The sequence below is a fragment of the Macrotis lagotis genome, chromosome 1 (genome assembly GCF_037893015.1).
Source record: "Macrotis lagotis isolate mMagLag1 chromosome 1, bilby.v1.9.chrom.fasta, whole genome shotgun sequence".
NCBI classification, from domain to species: Eukaryota; Metazoa; Chordata; class Mammalia; order Peramelemorphia; family Peramelidae; genus Macrotis; species Macrotis lagotis.
In genome coordinates, this window is record NC_133658.1 from 303,904,591 (window position 1) to 303,926,957 (window position 22,367).

At 36.9% G+C, this 22,367-nt stretch overlaps 1 long non-coding RNA gene across 1 annotated transcript in view; it reads right to left on the bottom strand.

The window, feature by feature from the left end:
• Positions 1 to 22,367, bottom strand: part of LOC141505472 (uncharacterized) — a 47,598-nt gene that overhangs the window by 8,101 nt on the left and 17,130 nt on the right. Inside the window, exon 3 of the long non-coding RNA XR_012473611.1 lies at positions 2,368 to 2,535. This is a non-coding gene — a long non-coding RNA (uncharacterized LOC141505472). The remainder of the gene's footprint in view (positions 1 to 2,367; positions 2,536 to 22,367) is intronic.

Genomic DNA, 22,367 nt, shown 5'->3' on the forward strand with positions numbered 1-22,367 from the left:
TTTTGCAAGGCAAATGGGGTTAAGTGGCTTGCCCAAGGCCACACAGCTAGGTAATTATTAAGTGTCTGAGACTGGGTTTGAACTCAGGTACTCCTGACTCCAGGGCCGGTGCTTTATCCACTGTGCCACCTAGCTGCCCCTAATCACTTCATCTCAATGGGCCTCAGTTTCCCTATCAGTAAGATAAAATGATTGGAACAGATGGCCTCTAATGTCCCTTCTGTCACTAGATCTACAGTTATATGAATTTGATTGGGAAGAGAAACAGGAAAGGACAAGAGGAACATGTCATTTTCCATATTCTCTTACTATGAAAAGACAGATATTTTACCCAGATCCAGTTTTGACTGTGTAAATTTATTCCACTTGGAAGTGGCATTGACTATTTAAGGGCCTTAGGGAGCTCTTGAGTGCACATTGAAAAGCTCCCAGCCACTGGTTTCATCAGGCTCTTTGGTGGTTAAGAAAACACCCAGACCCAGATCAGGAGTGCTCTGTACTATTACATGAGTATCTTGAGAGCCTGTGCCTGGACATCTGGGTCTGATAAAGAGAGAACCATGTGTACTTTCCTGTCCCATACTTTCCCCAAACTATTTTTGTGTCTCCACACAAAGTTCTCAGAATCAGAGACAGATCTGAAAAGCACCTTAGAAACCATCAGTTCTATTCTCTTCCCTTCTTCTTTTTCCAGAAGAGGAAACTGAGTCTCAGATAGAAGAGATTTTTCTCTAGGCTACATTAGTATTACCGCCAGGCTCCTCCTAGTGATTTCTCTCAAATTCTTGGAACAATTCTTTATTAAGGGGCAAGTTCACTGAAATAACGTAATCATTTTCATAGTATACTTGTAATTCATCTGTGGCCCATTAATTCTGCTGGCCAGATTATGGTGTTAAGGAGGCCAGGGTTACATGTTACATCTTGGTATTTTGGCCAATTAGCTTCCCCTTGTTCCACGAATGTAAAGGGAGGTGGGTAATTATACTGCTTTTCTTCTTTGTCCTTAACATGTGTATTCTCATCTCTTATTTCAAACTCAAAGTCTCCTTTGCTACATACTCTCCAGTCCACTCTACTTTTTTTCCCACTGCTCATTCTTTCCTAGGCATGGGAAAAATGTCTCTTAACTCCATTTCAACTTCCTTATTTACTTAAGGGGAAAAAAAGGTAAGGATGTGTTTGGTTTCAGTGATCATCTCAGCATCTGATTTCATTATTAGTAGAAATAATTCTATAATCTAGTCTAGTTCTATACATAAGCAGAATAGGTGACTGCCTATCTGGTACAGTTTGAAAGGCATACCAAGGACCTCCCTTTCTCAGACTTTTTCTCCCTTTGCTGTCTACCTTCTCTCTTAAATTGATCTAAAATTACAAGCAATAGTCATTCATGGGGTAGACAAAAGATACTGGAATTATATCAATCAATCAGCAAGTATTTATTTACGTTTACTACATGTAAGGCAATAAGATATAGATATAAAAGTGAGACAGTTCCTTGTTTTCAAGGAGCTTACATTTTAACTTGAGATATTATGTTCACAGGTAAATATTAATTATATACACATAGACCTTATTAGCTATGAGGCTCATCTCAACTAATTTGCACTGATAAGTTAGATCTCCATAAACAAGGCTGTTTCCAAGGTTCAATCCTAGGGTTTACTCCAGATAAGTATTCTGGGGTAAAGGGAGAAGTTTGGGGGGGATCTTCTTCAAAGATATGGGTTTTTGCTCTCATTCCAGTGTGTTAACTCCTCAGTGTTAATTGCAGATATCATTTAACCAGTTTATATCAATTAATTTTTATGAAAGGATATTTACTGAGAAGATATGATAAAATGAAAAGTACAAACATTTCTCCCCTTGACTTCCCCCCAGGGGTTTGTAATAAAAGTAGGTTCTGCTTAGCATTTGGCCCACCAGATTCACTTCTGAATGTAGCACAATGAATGGATATTCCTCCCTTGGTTACCTTCAATCCACTTTCACTTTATTTAGGTCAAAGTTCCTTAAGACTTTGCTCCTCACTGGGATTAACTGTCTGAAAAATTTTACAAGGAACTCCAACTCCATGACCTATGGATAATTTGACTTTCTGAGAATCACACGGTTGCAGTTTAGTCTGGTACTCCTTTACTTATGAGCAGAATAGAACAAACATGAAAAAATAGAGCAGAGGTCTTCATTGGATATCTGGGCTAATAGTCATGAGATAATATAGGTAACTGGCAGCAGGAGGGGACTGATGTCCCTGCTATTTATCTCTCTCAGCAACTGTGGGGTCATGTACCCTTAACACCATATCTTCTCCTCCAAACTCATCATGAAATTAGGATAAAAGATAGATCATTTGGTGAATACCTTTTATAAGCATTCTTAGTTCTGGCTCAGTAGCAGTAGAAAGGCTCCTCTTCTATGGTAAGCAGATTGGAAATAATGCCTATGCAATCTCCAAGTCCATGTGAAAATTTTGTTAGGCAGAGCATGTTGCACATGAGGATTGGGTTCTCTTTGGTCAATCCAAGTTTCCTGTTCCATAAAAAAGAATACAATCAATGATGGAATATTAACAACTAAGAGAGTCATGAGAAAACTTTTTGAAGAGGTGGGACACATGATTTGAGTCTTGGAGAGTTTTAGGGGTTCCAAAAGATAGAAGTGGAGAAAGAGAATTCTAGACCTAAAGGAGAGCCTGTAAAAGGCATTGAAGCAGAAGATGGAATTTACAATTGGACTGAGATATCAGCCTGAAAAAATAGGCTAGTGCCAGATAGTGAAGGGCTCTACATTCCAAGCAAGAGAATTGGCTTTTTAAACTTAAAGTGATAGGGAACCACTGAAGGATCTTGAGCAGAGGAATGGCAAGGTCAGACCTCTGCTTTATTAAAAACAATCTGGCAACTTCATGGAAGATGAACTACAGAGATGAGAGGTGAGGAAAACCTAAATTAGGTTTATGGGTAGATAGGATAGGACAGACTGGAGAGATGTTAAAAAAGTTTCAGAAGAGTGAAATTGGAGTAAAGGGTGCCTCCTAGGTTGCAGCTCTGGGAAACTAGAAGAATAGTGAAGTCCTTCACAGAAACAGGTAAATTAGGAGGAAGGGTGGGTTTGGAGAAAAAAGATAATGTTTTGTTTTGGGTATGTTGATTTTTAAATGCCTAGAGAACATCCAGGGGGAGATGTCCAATAGGCAACTGAAGATTTAGGACTAGACCTTCAATAAGATATGAGTATTGGATAGGTAAATTTCAGAATCATCTGCATAGAGATGATAATTTTCTCTAGAAAGTCCTGGAGATCAAAGTATGCTCAGTATTTTATTTAATAAATACTTTTTCAGCACCTACCTTATGCTTATCACTAAAGGGGAAACCACTATGCACTGTTTTTATGGTCCTGGGAAGCCTTGGGGCAATATTTGAAGAGAAGGGCTAGAACTAATAGGAAAAAGTCATGTCTAAGAACCTGACATCTTTTTCAAAAACTTTTCCACCTCTGTTACTCACCTTGTTCCGCATGCCTGAAATGTTTTCTTTTCTTGAACTGCCCACCTTCACTTGGCAAAATTCTAACCATCAGAAGCTACCTCTTCCAGGAAATCATCCCCACAATCTTATCTATCCATCTCTGACCACTCAGCACTTTGTTTGTACCTCTCTTATGTATTTATCAATTCTATTATTCTATTCTATTCTATTCTATTCTATTCTATTCTATTCTATTCTATTCTATTCTATTCTATTCTATTCTATTCTATTCTATTCTATTCTATTCTATGCTATTCTATGCTATTCTATGCTATGCTATTCTATTCTATTCTATTCTATTCTATTCTATTCTATTCTATTCTATTCTATTCTATTCTATTCTATTCTAATTTTTTGGTTACTTACTTTATCTCCACTACTAGAATAAAGCTTCTGGAAGGCAGAATCTATGTCATTTATTTTGGTAAATACTTCAGGTCTAGCACAGTACCAAGCATATTATAGGTACTTCAGAAATGTATCTGACTTAATTAGTTGATTAATTAATCTATTTCTTAGGTATGTTTAAATTTATTCTAATATGTCTCAGTAGTTAAATTGGAATTAAAATGGATGCCAGATATATGTTGTATATTTTCACATAAAATACAGTCTTTTAATCTGTCTGATTTAGTGGCTTTCATAATATTACATTTCATGCCTAATAGCATATAAATAATAATAACCACTGTATGTTTTTTAGTTATTAGCTTTTCAAATCATTTTCCTATCAATTTTCTCATCTCTTTTGGCCATTTAATCCTTTCAACATCTCTTGGAAGAAGCAGCCTTGGAATAAAAGATAGAAAGTTGACCTCAGAACCATGAAGATATTGGTTTTCTGACAAGTACTGGTATGACCTGGCTAGGCAAATCACTTAACTTCTCATAGCCTCAGCTTCCTTATCTGTAAATGAGGATAATAACAGTACAAACTTCCTAGGATTGTTATGAAGTTGAATTGAATAGAAGTAATGTCAACTGTCATTATTATAGAGAAACAGTGAGATTATAATGGTTAAAAAAGGCAGCCTCTGAGCTATCTAAGAAGACCTAAGTTCAAGTGCATATCTGATACAGACTGGCTATGAAACCTATGGTAAATCATTCAACCCTTTAATATTTCCAGGTTCTTCTCTATTGTTATAATTTGCAGAGAATATTCTTATTTGCATTGGTAGAGGAAGTTTCCTCATTCTGGAGTTCCTTTATTAATGAAATTTAGGTACATGGAGCCTTTCAGGAGGACTAGTACCTCTGGTGTGAGAGCTTGCCAAACTCTTTTTAGGCTGCTCATCTACCTTTGGTGCCCACCTAGCATTCAATTCTCACCTGAGGCTCCAAGAAGCTGTATCATACTCAGCAGCCACACCCTAGTAAAACTATCTTAACCAGGTTGAAAGTAACTAACAGGCCTCAAACCCATGGGTAAAGTTAGGGATCATGAAGGTAGCTGAAGCCAGGGGCTGTGGAGAGCTTAGAGCTTGGGCAGGTATCAAAGATGCCATCACCAGTTTTCCTGCCTTTTGTACTTTGTACTTTGTCCTGACATTTGTACTTTGATGACTCTGGAAGAGAGTGAGGCTGACAACTTTGTGCAACTCTGTCTCACTTAAATCCATCATCCTGTGAAGTCATTGGTTCTTTGAAAAAAAAACTCAACAATATTATTGAAATTACAGGTCTAATTTTATCTTCAATATTTCTGTTAAGGTAGATAAGGCAGTCAATAATGGGGTACTAAGATTTAGAACTGAGAAAGGACTCTAGAGATCACCCATTCCACTCCCTTTATTTTGTTGTCAATGAAACTAAAGACAAGTGAAGTGATTTGCCCAAAGACAAATAGATAGTAACACAATCAATATTACAACTCAGTCCTCTGACTCCAAAGCCAACTTTCTTTCCTTCTACTCACAGTGCTTCTCTTTAATATATTTTATGTACAAGGAAACTAGATCATATAGAAGGGAAGTGATCTGCCTAAAAACATAACTCAAGTTACTGGCACCCAGGTTACTTATTCTAGTGCTTGTCCCAGGAGAAATCCAAAGCAAGTAGCTAAGAAACAGGTTGCTGATTCCTAGGTCTTGAGAGCAATAAAGACCTTCTCAAGTGAAAGGCAGCTGGTGGTGCAATAAAAGGGCTGGGCCTTTGTTCCAATCTAACCTTAGACAACTGTGTGACCTTGAGCAATTCAATGTAAATGTATTAATACTGTCTACCTGTCAAGGATGTTGTGAGGATCAAATTAGATAATGTTTTGTATATAACACCAGGTATTTAATAAAAACTTATTCCTTTTCTTTATTTTTAAAAGAAGCACATAATATTTTCTCTTCCTTCAAAAAAAATAATCACCATTCACTAATACAGTATATATTATGAAAAAAACTTCACAAACTAACTACCTCTTCATTTACTTGTGCCACAGAAGGTGGTGGGATGTGGTGTTGGTGGGGGTAGTAGCAGCTGAGACATAGGATGAGTTACTTGCCCAAAGGAAAATTGTATGTCTCCCAAGAAATCTAAAAGTGCAAGTAATTAAATAAATCTCTAATAATTAGTTATTTGTCAGAACTCTATAACATATGGTATTCTGAAACTTGAAAAGTTTCTTATATGTAATGTGTCATTTGAGTTTACCATAATGCCATGAAGTAGGGCAACTAGGCAGTGCAGTTGATAAAGCAACAGTCCTGGTATCAGACCTGAGTTCAAATGTGACTTCATACTCTTGATACTTACTTGCTGTGTGACTTTGGGCAAATCACTTAACCTTGATTCTCATCCAAGGTCATCTCCAATCATTCTGATCCATATCTAGCCATTGGACCCAGATGACTCTAGAGGAAAAACTGAGGCTGGTGACTTAGCATAGCACCCCCTTACTCAAATCCAATTCACTTGTTTGTTATGGCATCACCTGATGCCATGGTCATCTTTGAGGACAAAGGACAAACATCATCACCATAACCCTGAGAAATAGGTAATTGAAGTAAAGAGAGGTTAAGTGACTTGCCTATATCAAATAGTTGGTGTGGGTATTTTTGATAGAATTCAGAGATTTTAATGACTGAAAGCCTAGAACTCTTTCCTCAGAATCACACTGACTTCTCATTAGTGGTGGACTTCTCTGTTCTCTATCAGACTTATATCTGATACAAGTTAATAGAATTTTCTTAGCAAAGGAGAAGACAAGGAGGATATCTCACAGAAAGACTTCAGGCTAAGGCACAATAGCCTCTCTACTCACTTTCCAGTTCATTAACTGTTCTCTTTTGGTAGGATTCTTCCACAGGGAATAAGAAAAATGGGGCAAAAGGAAAGAAACAGAGAGATAACTACAGAGCAAGTTTTTGTCTAGAGCAAGGCCATGTGTGTGTATATGCATGCATTTGTTTGTAGTTAAGAAGGGATGGGAATGTGACTTTTCAGATAGGCCAATCTGATAACAGGAAAAATAGAATATTTGTATCTGAACAACTTCTATAACCTGTAGTTGATTTTCTTCACTGCAGATTTTTACCCACTCTAAAGACTAGGACTAGGTGTCAGCTTTCATGAGGGCCAGGGATGAGGGTACCAAACCAGTGGAGATTAGGAAATGAAACAAAGTAGGTGTCTATCAGTTGGGCAATAACTAAGTAATTTGTGGTACATGAATGTAATGTAACACTACATTAATATAATAATTACATTAATGTAATAATGCAGATATGATAAAGCAATAATTATATTTATGTAATATAATTAGTGTAATATTCAGGTAATGTTTCAGAGGAAAGAGGAATGATTCTAGTGTCAAAGTACAATTTAATACAATAAACATTTATTAAGTACTTAGAAGCTGTTTAGCAGCCACATCAACAGACAAGCTAAACCAAGTTGAGGGTAACTCATAGGTCTTAAATCCTAGGGGATTCTACTTCAAGCATGTGAAGATTTTTCCTGGTGGAATGGGCAAATGGGAACAATTTGTTCCAGTGGCCAAGAAGGCAGCTGAAGCACGTACTGGAGAGAGCTTAGAGCTTGGTCAGACATCAAAGACATCATGGTCATCCTCTGCCTCAGTCTTCCTGACATTTGTCCTGCCATCAGACTTAAATGACTCTGGAAGAAAGAGTGAGTCTGATGATTTTGGGCAACTCTGTCTTATTTAAATTCAATTCACAGGTGAGTCAAGAGACTACCCTGGAATGTCATTGATCCTCTTCAGGAAAAAAGGAATAACAACTACAAGTCAGGCAAGATGCTAAGCAAGGGGTATGGAAAACAAAAATAAAGACAGTCCCTTCTCTCTGGGAGCTTATAATCTAATGGGAAAGACAACAAACAAACAAAAAAGCTGAAAAGAGAAAGTCAGATGTTTAGAGAACACTCCTTGGATGGGAAGGGGAGGGAGAATGATAATAATGGAAGTTATGTCAAGAAGAACACCTTATGGGAAATGTAGAGTTTTCTAGGATTCCCATCCCCAAGATAAAGGGAGGCTTTGGGAGGAGTCTTTTACTCCACCCTCTAGTCCTCCAATCAGAAGCACAGAAATAACTGAGGTTATCTGTGAGGGGTGAATACCAAAGCTGAAACAATTTCCATGAAAGTGAATATGAACTTATGGAAGGGGGACAACTGATAGGATATAGCAAAGGACTTAGCTTCATATTCTACTTTTGATGCTATCTATGTGATCCTGTCCCAGCCTTGGTTTTTTCAACTAGTAAGCCAGGTGTTCTCATGTAGGGTTTGAAATCAGGAAGATCCAAGTTTGAATTCTGCTCAGATGCTCATTCCTGTGTGACCATGAGCAAATCTCAACCTCTTGTTTTCTCATCTGTAAAATAGAGATGGTAATATCTGATAGAGTTGAACTAGCTGCCTCTGGGTCCCTTCCAGCTCTAATTCTTTGATCTTTTGATTCTCATAATGAATATGAAGAATATAGAGATGGTTAGGTATGGTTAGGTATATATGCTGTTGTTAAATTGTTTTTCAGTTGTGCTGAACTTTTTGTGACCTCATTTGGTTTTTCTTGGCAATGTGAACAATGAATTTTGTCCTTTAAAATACATATGTATATGTGTTGTATATACATATACATATATGTTTTATATATAAACTTTTTTGGTCTTTGATACAAAAGAGAACTTCCTCGTAAACAGATCAAATGAGCAATTGTAAGGGTGAAACTCTCTTTAAGTAAGTCTTCCAAATTGTAAAAGTCAATCTTGTCTTTTCTTCCTAGATACCACCAAGATTACCTACTCTCATGCTTTGTGAAGGTCTTTTAGCATAACTGATAATCCCCCCCCCCCAAAGTCTAAAGCAAGGAGGGACTTTTCTTAAAATGTAATGAAACTATTGATATGATTCTTCTCTCCTGACTTGAAACACATCAGGAAAGTCCTTAGATAGACAAGTACCAAAAAATATCACCTACTTAAGACCCTATCTTCTGATTATGCCAAAGCATAAATATGCTTCCCTCAAAAGCTTTTTTGAGCTCAGTTCTACCGAGCTCCCTTTTAAGCATGATTGACTGCAAGCTTAGATGAACAATAAACTTGTGAATATTGCCCTGATTGTCTTTTGTTAAAGCCAAACTCTAGATAAATCTTTTTGGCAGGGATACTGGATTAGTAAGGAATTTTCATCTCTAGCTCATTTCACAAATGGGGAAACTGAGGCAAACAAGTTTAAGTGATTTGCCTAGGGCCAAACAGTTAATAGGTATCTGAAGTCAAATTTGAACTCATGAAGATGAATCTTTCTTATTCCAATCTCAGTGTGCAATCCATTGCACCACTTACTGCAAAATAAAGTAAATAAAAGCATTCTAAATACATTAGATTATAAACTCATTTGAATAGGTAGTTTTTTGGTTTGTATATTCATCACTTAGCATAGTATCTGGTGAATATAAACCACTTAATAAATATTTGTTGACTTAAAATCAATATTCACAGTGATTATAACAATATAAATAGAAAGAAAACAACAAAAAATTCCAAACTGAAAACTGAGTAATGAAAAATAATTTATCTTGACTATAAATAAAAAGGGGGAAATGAGAAATGCCCTCTTTTTTTTTTACAGCAATGGAACACTAATATTTGTAAAATACTGCATACACATCATGAGGTATTAATTAGTTTTTTGGAACTGCTTTTCTTCACTCTGTATTTTTCATTACAGGGATAGATCTCTGATGAGGTGAGAAAGAAGAGGTATATCTGGCAATGAAGCTTAATGCAGAAACAACATTTAGCAATAAAAATTTAAGAAATAAAATATATATATATATATTTTATATATATATATATATATATACTTAAAATGTCAGATAATTCTGCCTTCTAGTGCATAAGGTATTCATTTTGTGATGTTGAGTAGTGAGTTATAGAGAAACCAGGAAACCTCTGAAGTCTTTTTTCCTATGCCTCAGGTATAATTTCTTTTTTGTTTTTTAAGAAAGCTTTTATTTATTCTGAGTTTTACAATTTTTCCCTCATTCTTGCTTCTCTCCCCCCACCCTCCACAGAAGGCATTCTGTTAGTGTTTACATTGGTTTCAGGTATAATTTCTAAAACTTACCTTATGATCCTTCAAATTCTTAACATTTCTGCACATTTTACAACCCTTGAACCTTTCACAGAACCCAATAGTTGCTCTGTATTTCCCATAGCTTTCTCAAAAATTCCTCCATAATCTGGCCACACAAAACTGATCCAACTTATTGTTCCCCATTCCTCCACAAATTCTGGTTGGGTTTGTCTCTTATCTGTTCTGGAAGTATGTTATATTCATTTTTCAACCATGTGTCTCTATTTGGATTATTTTTAACAATCTTCTCTCCATCTATCAAACCCTATATTTATATATATATATATACATATATATGTATATATATACATATATATATGTGTGTGTGTGTATATATGTATTTATTTTTTTTTAGGTTTTTGCAAGACAAATGGCATTAAGTGGCTTGCCCAAGGCCACACAGCTAGGTAATTATTAAGTGTATGAGGCTAGATTTGAACTCAGGTACTCCTGACTCCCGGGCCAGTGCTCTTTTCCACTGCGCCACCTAGCCACCCCTTGTGTGAAGGAATCCAAGATATTCTTCAAGATCCAGTGGATTCCTGCTTGTTCCAGGAAGCCTTCTCTAAACTCCTGGTCTCTTTCTCAGTGTGACTGATCCTCTCTCCTTGATCCTGCCTTGATCCTCTCTCCTTGAACTCTTCTCCTCTCCTCTTTTTCCTCTCCCTTCTCCCCTTTCCCCTCTCCCCATGACTTCCTTTCACTTCCTATAGCATTTGTAAGAACACACAGACACCCACACAAATACACACAGACACACACACACCCCTCTCCTATCACACTTGTGTATGTTGGCTTGTGTATCCTGAAATGAACTTGAAATCAGAAGACTTGAGGTTAAGTTGAAGCTTTTCCTGTATGACCATTGACATTGTGTTACTGTTGATCAGTCATATCTGATTCTCCATGAATCCATTTGAGGGTTTCTGGACAAAAATACTGGTATAGTTTGCCATTTCCTTCTCCAATTCATCATTTTACACATAAAGAAACTGAGTCAACCAGGGTTAAGTGATTTACCCAGGATCACACAGCTAGTTCTTACTGTCTGATGCTAGATTTGAAATCAGGAAGAGGAGTCTTCCTGATGCCAGGCCTGGCACTCTTATCCATTGAGTCACCTAGTTGCCCAGTGCTTTTCACAGACAAGAATAAACTACTCCCATGTAAGGGAAAGACAATACTAATTTGTTCATGTTTCAATGACGATTTATGGTTAGTGTTTCCTTCAACAGCTCCCAAAGTGTTTTGATAGATTCAAGTTTCTTATGAAAGGGTGGGATAAGTATTCACAGCAGACTGACTGCCCAGGTTCTCATTATGAAGAGAAGGGATTAGGAGATATGATTAGTGTCCATACCTCTGCTGGACACTCTTCTCTTGAAGGTTGACTGCTTGTAGCCAAAGTCAGCAAAATTAAAGCATGGGGTCACTTCAGGAGGACTTGGCATTAGTGACTGATTTTATCTAATATGTTAGGGGGAGAGAGTATAAGATCTTTCCCTTTACAGTTTTGTCTCATGTAATAACTGGATATTGCCATCCAAGAAGTCAAATTAAAGAAGGTCCAAGCACTGGTCAGCTAGTGATTTTTAAATGCATCCTAGAGCATCAGAAAGGCCCCTCAACATAAGTTTAGCAGAATGGAACCAGTCACAGAATATCTTTTATGTGTGCCAAAATCTCTCCAGGTTATTTCCATTGTAGGTCAATACAATTTTCCCAGAAGCAGGGTTCCCAACCTCTTCCATAAAGAGAATTACATTATCAGCACTCTATCTCTATGCATGCTCATAATGACTGGGCTGATGGCATGTCCCTTGTTACATATACCTATCTTGCTTCATTCACTGGATTATAAGCTGCTTTGAAGCATGTCTACATCTCGTTTCTCTTCTAGCCCCACTAAAGCTAGGGGCGTACAATAAGTACGCAATGATTATTTGCTGAGTCAGCATAGCACTTGGTTAAGCCTTACTCTTAAAAGAAACTTGACAAAGACTTCAAGAGCCAGATATGTGGCCAATGTGGCAATTGTCACAGACTGACTTTTTGAATATTTATTGGTTATCATTCTCTGTTACAAATTGTTTCAGGAGGTGGTCAGGGGACTTTAGTGATGAATAGGAAGCATCCTGAAAGTTATGAGCAGAGAAAAGGGATGTGAAGGAATCCAAGATAAATTTCACTTATGTCTCTTCTATGCCCAGGGCCAGATCTGACCAAGGTCACTGATTAGTGGTGAGAGACATCCAGGCAGATACACTTCAAAGCCTTAGGAAAGGTTAAATCAAGTGTCTACCCAAAGTCCTAGCAATTTTATTTCCCAGGGCAACAGAAATAAGGGAGGATAAAAACTTATGACTGAATGTCTGAAGCAGGGGAAAGAGGTCTGGCCAGGGGATGGGGGTGGAGAGCTGGCCAGTTTTACAAAGAATAATTTTTTTTTCATTTGGCAGGGAGGGAAAGGTCTGTTGGAATTCATTTTCAGAGCACCTCAGTATTTACTATGCTTTTTTGGCTTGACAGATTTCTTTTCCCCTTTCAGTCAAACACAGCTTGTATTTTTCATAGCCAGAATGGAACAGATTGTGGTGAGGTTTTTTCCTCTTTGTGTACAAAAACACATCACGTGTGACTCTTATAGCCCAGCTCACTTGGGCAGTTTGAGGTGGGGGTGGGGAAGGATGACATGTTGTATAAAGAGATTTGTTTAGATATTTTTGGAGTTGTTTAATGGCACTCCTTTATTTTCAAGGTAAAAACTGACACTTTTCTTGAAAAACCCTGAAAAGTCAGCTCCTGATTATTTAGAATAATAGGGGTCATAGAATGGTTAATCCCAAAAGAGTGTATTAAAAACAAATTGAAGGGTTTGGAATGTAGTTCTATTTGGGGGGGTGAGCAGATAGGTGACTGACAGTTTACTTAGGCCAATATTAAAATTATTTTGCATTTTTATAAGCATTGTATATCAACAGATCTACTTTGACATTAGGGAAAAAATGAGCCAAAAAATTCCATGGGTACAAGAAACCAGACACTGCAAATTATCCATAAAGTAGTTAATCATCTGAAGATAACTATTGAATCTATGTTCATGCAAATATATCTATATATATGTATATTGATTGAGCAATATGATTCTGTATCCCAAAGAGATCATAAAAATGGGGAAAAGACGGACATACAAAAATATTTATAGCAGTTCTTTTTGAAGTGGCAAAAATTTGGAAAATGAGGGGATGCCATTAAAAGAAGAATGGCTGAACAAATGATGGTATATGAATGTGATGGAGTACTATTGCTTTGTAAGAAATCATGAGTAGTTTGACTTCAGAATGAAGTCTGGAAAGACTTACATGAACTGATGCTGAGCAAAGTGAGCAGAACTAGGAGAACATTGTATGCATTAATAGCAACATTGTGTGATGATCAACTTTGATGAACTTAGCTCCTCTTAGCAGATCAATGACCACAGATAATTCTGAAAGACTTGGAAAAGGCCATTCACATTCAGAGGAAAAACTGTAAGTCTGAATACAGACCAAAACACTATTTTACTTTTTAAAATTTGTTTTATAGTGTTATTGTCTTTTTCTCATGGTTTTCCTCCCTTTAGTTCTGATTCTGCTTTCACAACATGACTAATATGAAAATATGTTAAACATGATTATACATTTATATAACAGATTACTCACTGTCATGGGGATGGCAGAAGTCAGTAGTAGAAAACTGTGGAACTCAAAAGCTTACAAAAAAGATGATTGTTGAAAACTAGCTTTGCATGTAATTGAAAAAATAAAATAGCATAAAATATATGCACACATTCACACTTATACACATATAACCTTTTTTAATACCCAAACTAAGATATCTTTGATAATTATTAATTAGTATATACTTAATATATTAATCATGAATTATATAAATAATAATTTAATCAATATATTTTCTATTTCCACAAGCATTTACCAAATGTCTCCTATATACAAGGTACTATGTTAAATATTGGTGACAAAAGGTCAATCCAATAAAGAGAAATCTTTGCCCTCAAGGTATTCTGCTAGAGGATTTAACATTTAAACAGGTAAGTAAATAAGATAATTTGAGGAGGGAGATGGCACCAACAACTAGGGATATCAGGAAATGCTTCCTATAGGAGGTATTGCCTAAAGTATGCCTTGAAGGGAGTAAGTCTTCTGAGCAAAGGAGAAAAGGAACTGATAAAATATCAAGAAAGTGGGTATTCCCCATCAGTTGGGGAATGACTGAACAAGTTGTGATATATGATTGTAAGAGAATATTGCTGTTCTATAAGAAATGATAAATAGGTAGATTTCAGAAAAAGCCTAGAAAGACTTATATGAACTGAGGCAAAGTGAAATGAGCATAACCAGGAGACCACTGTAGATAGTAACAGTAATAATGTAAGATGATCATCTTGTGAATGATTTAGCTATTCTCACTGATAATTATTCAAAACAATTCCAAAGGACTTGTGATGAAAAATGCTGTACACCTCCAGAGAATGAGCTGATGCAGTCTGCATGCAAAGGGAAATATACTTTTTTTTTCACTAACTGTATTTTTTGGAATTTATTCCCCCTTTTGGGGAAAAACATATCTTTCACAAATATCTAATATTGCAATGTGTTTTACATAATTGATCATGTAATAACCTATATTAAATTGCTTACTGTCTCATGGAGGGGAGAAGTAGAGGAGCAAGAGAAAAAATTTGGAACTCAGATTTTTTTTAAATGAATGCTAAAAAAATTTTTTAAAAGAAAGATTTTATTTATTTTGAATTTTACAATTTCCACCCTAATCTTGCTTCCCCCCCCATAGAAGGCAGTCTGTTAGTCTTTACATTGTTTCCATGGTAAACATTAATCTAAGTTGAATGTGATGAGAGAGAAATCATATCCTTGAGGAAGAAAAATAAAGTATAAGAGATAGCAAAATTACATAGTAAGATAACAGTTTTTTTTAAAAAAAAATTAAAGTAATAGTCTTTGGTCTTTGTTCAAACTCCACAATTCTTTCTCTGGATACAGATGGTGTTCTCCATTGCAGATACCTCCAAATTGTGCCTGATTAAAAATTGTTTTTATATGTTACTTGGGGAAATAAAATTTTATTTTTAGAAAAGAAAGTAAGTGTAAAGGTAAATAAGAGTGGAGGGTCTGAGACAGAGCCTTGGAAAACACAGGACAGAGATGATGATCTGACAAAGAAGACTGAGATGAACTAACTGATCATCCAGATAGGAGAATCAGGGTATATTATCAGGTATTCTACAGACAAGAGAAGGACCTGATCAAAAGTGTTACAATTAGAGAGATTAGGAAAGATGAGGACCAAGAAAAGTCCATAGAGTTTGGCTGTTTAGAGATCACTAGAACACTTTGAGAGAGCAGTTTCATTAGATTAGTGGGGGTCCGAAACCAGAATGCTATATGGGCAAGAAGTAAGTAGAAAGTAAGGAAGAGGGGCGGCTAGGTGGCTCAGTGGATAAAACACCGGCCCTGGAGTCAGGAGTACCTGGGTTCAAATCCGGTCTCAGACACTTAATAATTACCTAGCTGTGTGGCCTTGGGCAAGCCACTTAACCCCATTTGCCTTGCAAAAACCTTTAAAAAAAAAGACATGCTGTTCTCCCCTACCTCCCCCTTTAAACTATTGTCCTTTTCATAGCCAAACTCTTTCAATAAGATATCCATTCTCCTCACCATCTCTTCCTTACTTTTTTTTTTTAGGTTTTTGCAAGGCAATGGGGTTAAGTGGCTTGCCCAAGGCCACACAGCTAGGTAATTATTAAGTGTCTGAGACCGGATTTGAACCCAGGTTCTCCTGACTCCAGGGCCGGTGCTTTATCCACTGAGCCACCTAGCCATCCCTAGGTATAGCATTTCTTAATGAAGGGGAAAACAAGCATATTTTAGGCAGCACAGAAAAAACTCCTGTGAAATTTATCAAAGAAGAGATTAAGGATAAGAGAGAGAACAGCCCACTGAAAAGAGAAGTGATTTAGGATCATAGAATTCCTTGAGACTTGGAAGGTATTTCAGAGGTTTTCTAGTCCAACCCTTCCCTCTTCCTGCCCCCCTCATTATACAGATGAGAGAACTGACATATAGAAACAAAACATTCAGTGGGAACTAGAATCAGAGGTCCTGGATTCAAATCCCACCTTTGTCTTTTACTACCTGTAACAAGTGACTTTGGACAAGTCACTTCATTTTTCTAAGCCTTACATTTCTCAACTGTAAAATGAAAGGTTGGATAGGATGCTTGCTAATATGCCCTCTGGTTCTAAATCTATGATCCTAATTGCCTTACCTAAGGCCATATCAGTAGTAACTCAGAAGAGATGAAATTTGAACCTGGTTGCTCTGACTTCAAATATACTATTCTGGATCAGGAGCACAAGAACACCATAGGATCCTAGATCTAGAGTTGGAAGAGACCTCAGAAAATATCTAGCCCAACTCTTTCATTTTTACATATAAGAAAATTGAGGCCCAGAGACATAAAAGGGTTATCCCAGGTCATACAGGTAGTTAATACCAGAGATAGGATTTAAATTCAAGGCCACTGACTCTGGAGTTAGTGCCTTAAGAAGATAACCTTGACTCAAATAGTAAAAAAAAAGATCTTCAACAGAGACTGGGAAAAACAGAAGACAAAGGCAGAGGGATGATTTAAAGAGATTTTGAAGTATAAAATAGAAGACAGAACTTAAAAAATAGAAATAGTCATCTCCATTTTATTTCTTTTTTTCCCAAATAAAAGCATTTATTTAATATCAATAGGCAGGGTAATGTTAGGTGCTAGAGATAAAAATATGAAAAATGACACAACCTCTGTTTTCAAGGAGTTCACAATGAAATAGGAAGGACTGCATATGGACACGCAGCTAAACTCCAAGTTACAAAATGATAGTGGACATGAGATTTCAAAGTGACATAAGTGATTTGAGGAGGAAGGGATAATTTCTAAATGGGAGGGATCAAAGAAAGTATTATGGAGAAGGTGGTACTTAGGATGGGTGTTTAACATTTTTTTGATTGTTTTTTGTTGTTAATCCTACAATCATTTTCCCTGTACTTTCCCCTATGACATAAGAAAGTACTGATAATAATTATCTGACAGTGTATATTATATTCCACATTCATGGTTTCTTTACACTGCTGAGAAGAAAAAGGGAGTTTTTCCTTGTCAATTCTCTAGGATTGAGAATGTTATTACAATCCATTAAATTATAATTAATTTTTACTGTTGTTATAGTTTTCATTATTTATATAATTGTATATATTGTTCTCTTGGTTTTACTTTCTTCATTCTAGATCACTTTATACAAGTCTTCTTATGATTCTCTGAATTCCTTATATTCATTATTTAGACAGAGAGCTTGAGTTGGAAATTTTAATTCTTCCACTTACTGTTAGTACTACAATTCTCTGAAAATAAAATTGGATCATAATAATTTTTGCTTCAAAAGATGCATTAGGGTTTATTTTCAGGGGATGTCTGGAGACAGACAGCCATTCCTGCAGGAATCATTATTTAATCTATTCTTCTCTCCGCAAGGTAGTTCTTTATTTCTTTATCGAAGTGAGTGTTGCAGACTAGCTGATCTCTGTGGCAATCTCGAAATTCAAGTGGCAGCATTAAATTGACCCACTTCTTTATAACTACTTGTATGTATCATTTCAATTATATTGGGGGTAGGGTTTATATTAGGAGCATCCTGAAAAATTATGCAAGGTCTTATTTTTTTGGGAAATATGGTACATCACTGAGAAAGATGAGAGATTTTTAGTATTGTTCTTTTATCTCCAATCATTGTACTCCCCAATATCAATTAATCAGTTGATATCAATTAGCCAGTTAGTTAATTTTTAGTTAGGGATATTTATTAAGAAGATATGATAAATACAATTGGTATAAAAACAATATCTTCCCCCACAAAGTTTGGGGCATAAGGACACATATAATTCATGGAAAAGTGGACTCAGGTTTAGAGAATATAGTTAACATAAGGGTGGTGAATCCCAGCTCTTTGTGCTATCCATGTGCAAAGTTCTCCACTGTTATTTTAGCTTTCTATGGGTTCCAAGGTTCATTGCCTTGAAGAGTCCCATAGCTACCTTTCCTCTGTGTGAATGGAATAGTTACTATACAGGGTGCAATACTGCACCAATTAGAGAAGAATAATGATGTCTGTCTTTCATTCTTGAAAAAGACCGTGACATCAGGGGAGGTGAAGCCATGACAAACGTGAATTGGATTTGAGTGAAAGGGGGATGTGCTAAGTTACCAGCCTCACTTTCTTCTCCAGAGCTATCTGGGTTCAGTGGTCAGATATTAATCAGGATGACTAGAGATGACCCTGGATACGAGGCAATAAGGGTTACGTGACTTGCCTAGACTATGAAGAGTGTATTGAAGCAGAACACACTTCTTTTTTCAATTGATAACATGAATTTTAATAGATCCAGGCACTGAAATCATATGATTTCTTCATTTCATAGAATGCTATTAGGACAAAGGAAGGAAGATAGTGACAGGTAACCCACTGTTGGACTTTGGCCATGCATGAACAAAGACAGGAAAAGGGGACCAAGAATTCAAGTATATAGTCCAATTTTGTAACTATTGAGTTAAGAAGAGAAAGGGGAAAAGCAGAACAAGGGAAAGGGTCATGGCCTGAGAGAGCAGGGGGAAATGGGGGTGACTAAAGGCTGAGGACAGAATAAAGTTGAGAAATAATTATTAATAACTAATGATTTGAGGAGATTCAGAGCTCTTCCTTTCTTTTCTATTTTTAAGACCTCTATCTCTGAAGATTGAGTTAAAGTTCTCCTCTATCTGACACAAATCTACAAGAAATCTCAGGTGAATTCCATTCAATTAAAGGTAGACTGATCCTGTTGTCTAGATAGCCCAAGCCTGGGTTTGGTCTGAGCCTAGAGATAGTTTCTTTGTCCAAGGGTGACATGATGTCACTCTCAGTCCTTTATTTTAATCTAGTTCATCTCTTATGGTATTAACCAGAGTTGACTGTCATTTCTCTTGCCTATCCCATGTTTGTCTTTTGTCTAAGAGAGATGACCAAATGACCACTCTTTTATTAATGACATGTTGGCTTTATTAATAAAGTGATTAAATTACCCAGAAACTATGTCTCTTGAACCTTTTTAATCATCACAGAGTTTATTTTTTGGGGGGGGGAAGGCAAAGGGAGAGATACAAGGATAGGAAATTGTGATCTGAGTGAAGAATTTTAGGATTTTGAATGTTCAAAGGAGGATGGTTATGGTTAAGATGAGATCAAAGGTAAAACCACCCCTGTGTGTAGGTGGCATGAAGAAGTAGTTCATAAGAGTTGAAGCCTGTAATGAAACAGGAGGCCAGAGTATTTGAGGGAATAATATTGATGCCCTCAAGAATAAAAGCATGGGTTGAATTAGAAAGAAATACAATGATCCAGATAATTAATCTTATTGAGAAGGGAGGGAAAATGAATGACCCGAATAATGGTGTATGACTGCCACAAGGATTTAGATAAGGTGGTATGGACAAATGTAGTGAATTTTTAAAGAATGAGAAGTCACTGAGTGATAATACTTGAGGGAAAGTCTGGAAGTGGTGATGAGGGACAGCCTATACCTGTATTTCTTTCCTCATTGAGTGTTGGATGACATGAAATAAGGTGAACTCAGTTCTGGAGGTGGGAATTCAGTGTCTTTAGCTGAGTCAGATATCTATGAGTAACAGATAGAAAGAATGTGAGAGGAAGAGGTTTATAATAAAGGAGAATTTGTTTATAAAGAATTAGGGTATCAGAAAGTATAATGGAAAGGGAGGAGAGGGTATGATAGGGTCTTGATGGGGTAGGGCTAATGTGGAAGGGGCTGAATGAAGAGAATTATAGCAAGGGAAACAACAGTAGGTTCTGGATCATAGATATAAGGAGAGGAGGAGTAGCAGTTTGCTAGTCATAGGTTGACTGGGGTTTAGTGTTAGTCTGTTTTTTCTCCAACACCAGGGAAAGGAGACCAAGAGAGGCACATAGGGCACGAAGTAATTGATAATTAGGTGCCAGGGCACCTGAATGAAATCACAGGTAGGACCGTTTCCTATGCCTTATCTCAAGATGGCTGAGGATGACAAACACTCATAAGATTCCCTCTATGCCCAGTGTGTGAGTGACTACAGGTTGGGCTTGGTGTTTGAGACCCTACTCTTAGAAAATGATCTAGCATGAAGCAGACAGGTGTCTGAAGATCTTGTCCTAATGATGAAAGGTCTGACATCTGGACTGTTTATGGAGACATTGTTGCTTTATAGAAAAGGGCTTGTTGAAGCAAGGCAGAATAGGTAGTTCTTTCACAGATGGAAAGAAAGTGAAGAGAAATTAAGAAGCCTCTTGATGAGGGTGAAAGAGGAGAGTGTAAAAGGTGACTTGAAGTTTTACATCAGAAACCGATTCCATTACCTATGGCAAACAGAGGGAGAAGAAGTGGAAGTAGTGTCAGATTTTATATTCTTGGGTGCAAAGATCACTTCAGAGGATGACTATAACCATGAAATTAAAAGATACTTGCTCCTTAGAAGGAAAGCTATAGCAAATCCGGACAGCATATTAAAAATCAGACATTACCTTGCCAACAAAAGTCTGTATAGTCAATGCTATGGTTTTTCCAGTAGCAGTGTATGACAGTTGGACTATAATGAAGATGGAATGTGCAGAATCGACACTTTCAAATTATGATGCTGGAGAGAACTTTTGAAAGTCCCTTGGACAGCAGGGAGATCAAATAAGTCCAAACTTCAAGAAATTAATTCAGGCTATGTTCTGGAAGGTCAAATAGTGAAGTTGAAGCTCAAATACTTTGACCACACAATAAGAAGACTGAGCTCTTTGGAAAAGACCCTGATGTTGGAAAAGATTGAAGGAAATAGGAAAAGGGGCTGGCAGAGAATGAGATGGATAGATAATGTCATAAAAGACTAATATGAACTTGGGCAACATTGAGAGACAGTGGAGGATAGAAGGGGATAATCTGGTTCATGGAGTTACAAAGAATTAGATACAATTGAACTATGCAAAAACAACAGTAACAACATGTGGCAGGATTCAGACTTCCACACTGGGCACAGTGTGATGAGGAAAGGTTGAAGCTGTTGTAGTGGCTTTGGGTAGTATAGATAAAGACTCCAGGGGAGTGATGTGGTAGGAAAGGGAACTCCAAACTTGGTTCCTGAGAAGAATGAGGGCTAAGGCAGTCACCCTTATCTGTCAAATAACAACAACTTAATCTTGGGTTTCAACTTGGTGGTAATGGAGGACTATAGTGCTGCTTTAGTGATTATTTGCCAGGAAAAAATAGAATCTCCTTTTAGCCAACTGGTAGACTCCTTTATGGTAGAAAGTGTAGGGAAAACAAACTTCTGAGGCAAGAAGTCATTTTGTGGCAGCATTTGGAGGTCACAGCATTTAGAGTTGGAAGGGATCTAAGAGAACATCTAGATCATTTCATAGAAGAGGAAACTGAGGTCCTGAGAAGTTTAGTGATTTATCCAAAGTCACACTAGGACTAGATAGAATCCAAGTCCTGTGAATCCAAATTCTGTGCTCCTACTACTCCATGCTGCCTTGGGAAAGAACCCTACTGAAGCAAAATTAAAAGACCAACTTTTGTAGCTGTACTTGGCCCAACCTCAAAAGAGTCACAGGGAAGCCACTTTGCCCTTGAATCCCCATATTTTTGTTGTTGGGGTGAAGGTGGGGCCAGGGCATGGACAGAGTGTGTAGACATTAATCACTAATTTTTGCTTGGGACATGATTCATTGGATTCACTCCTACAAGTCTTGCTTCCTGGTAGCTTTAAAAAAAAAGACTGTCATTCTTTGAAAGGACATGGTGGTGATTCATTCTGGCATTCTTTAGTCAGATTGAAGGAAAGTGAGAGACACTGTCGGCTTATTTCATGAGGTTATTGTAAAGGAAATACTTTGTGAACCTTAAGACTACTTATTGGAGTGAGCAATTATTATTTTTGACAATGTTATAGGTATTTAATACAATCAGACAGATGTTAAAATCTCTTTGATTTCTTTTTGAGTAAAAAAAACCCCAAAACCTCAAACCAAAGAACACTAGGTCATTTTCAATTATTGTAATAAAGAGAAAAGGAGCTCTTCTCTAACCCGTA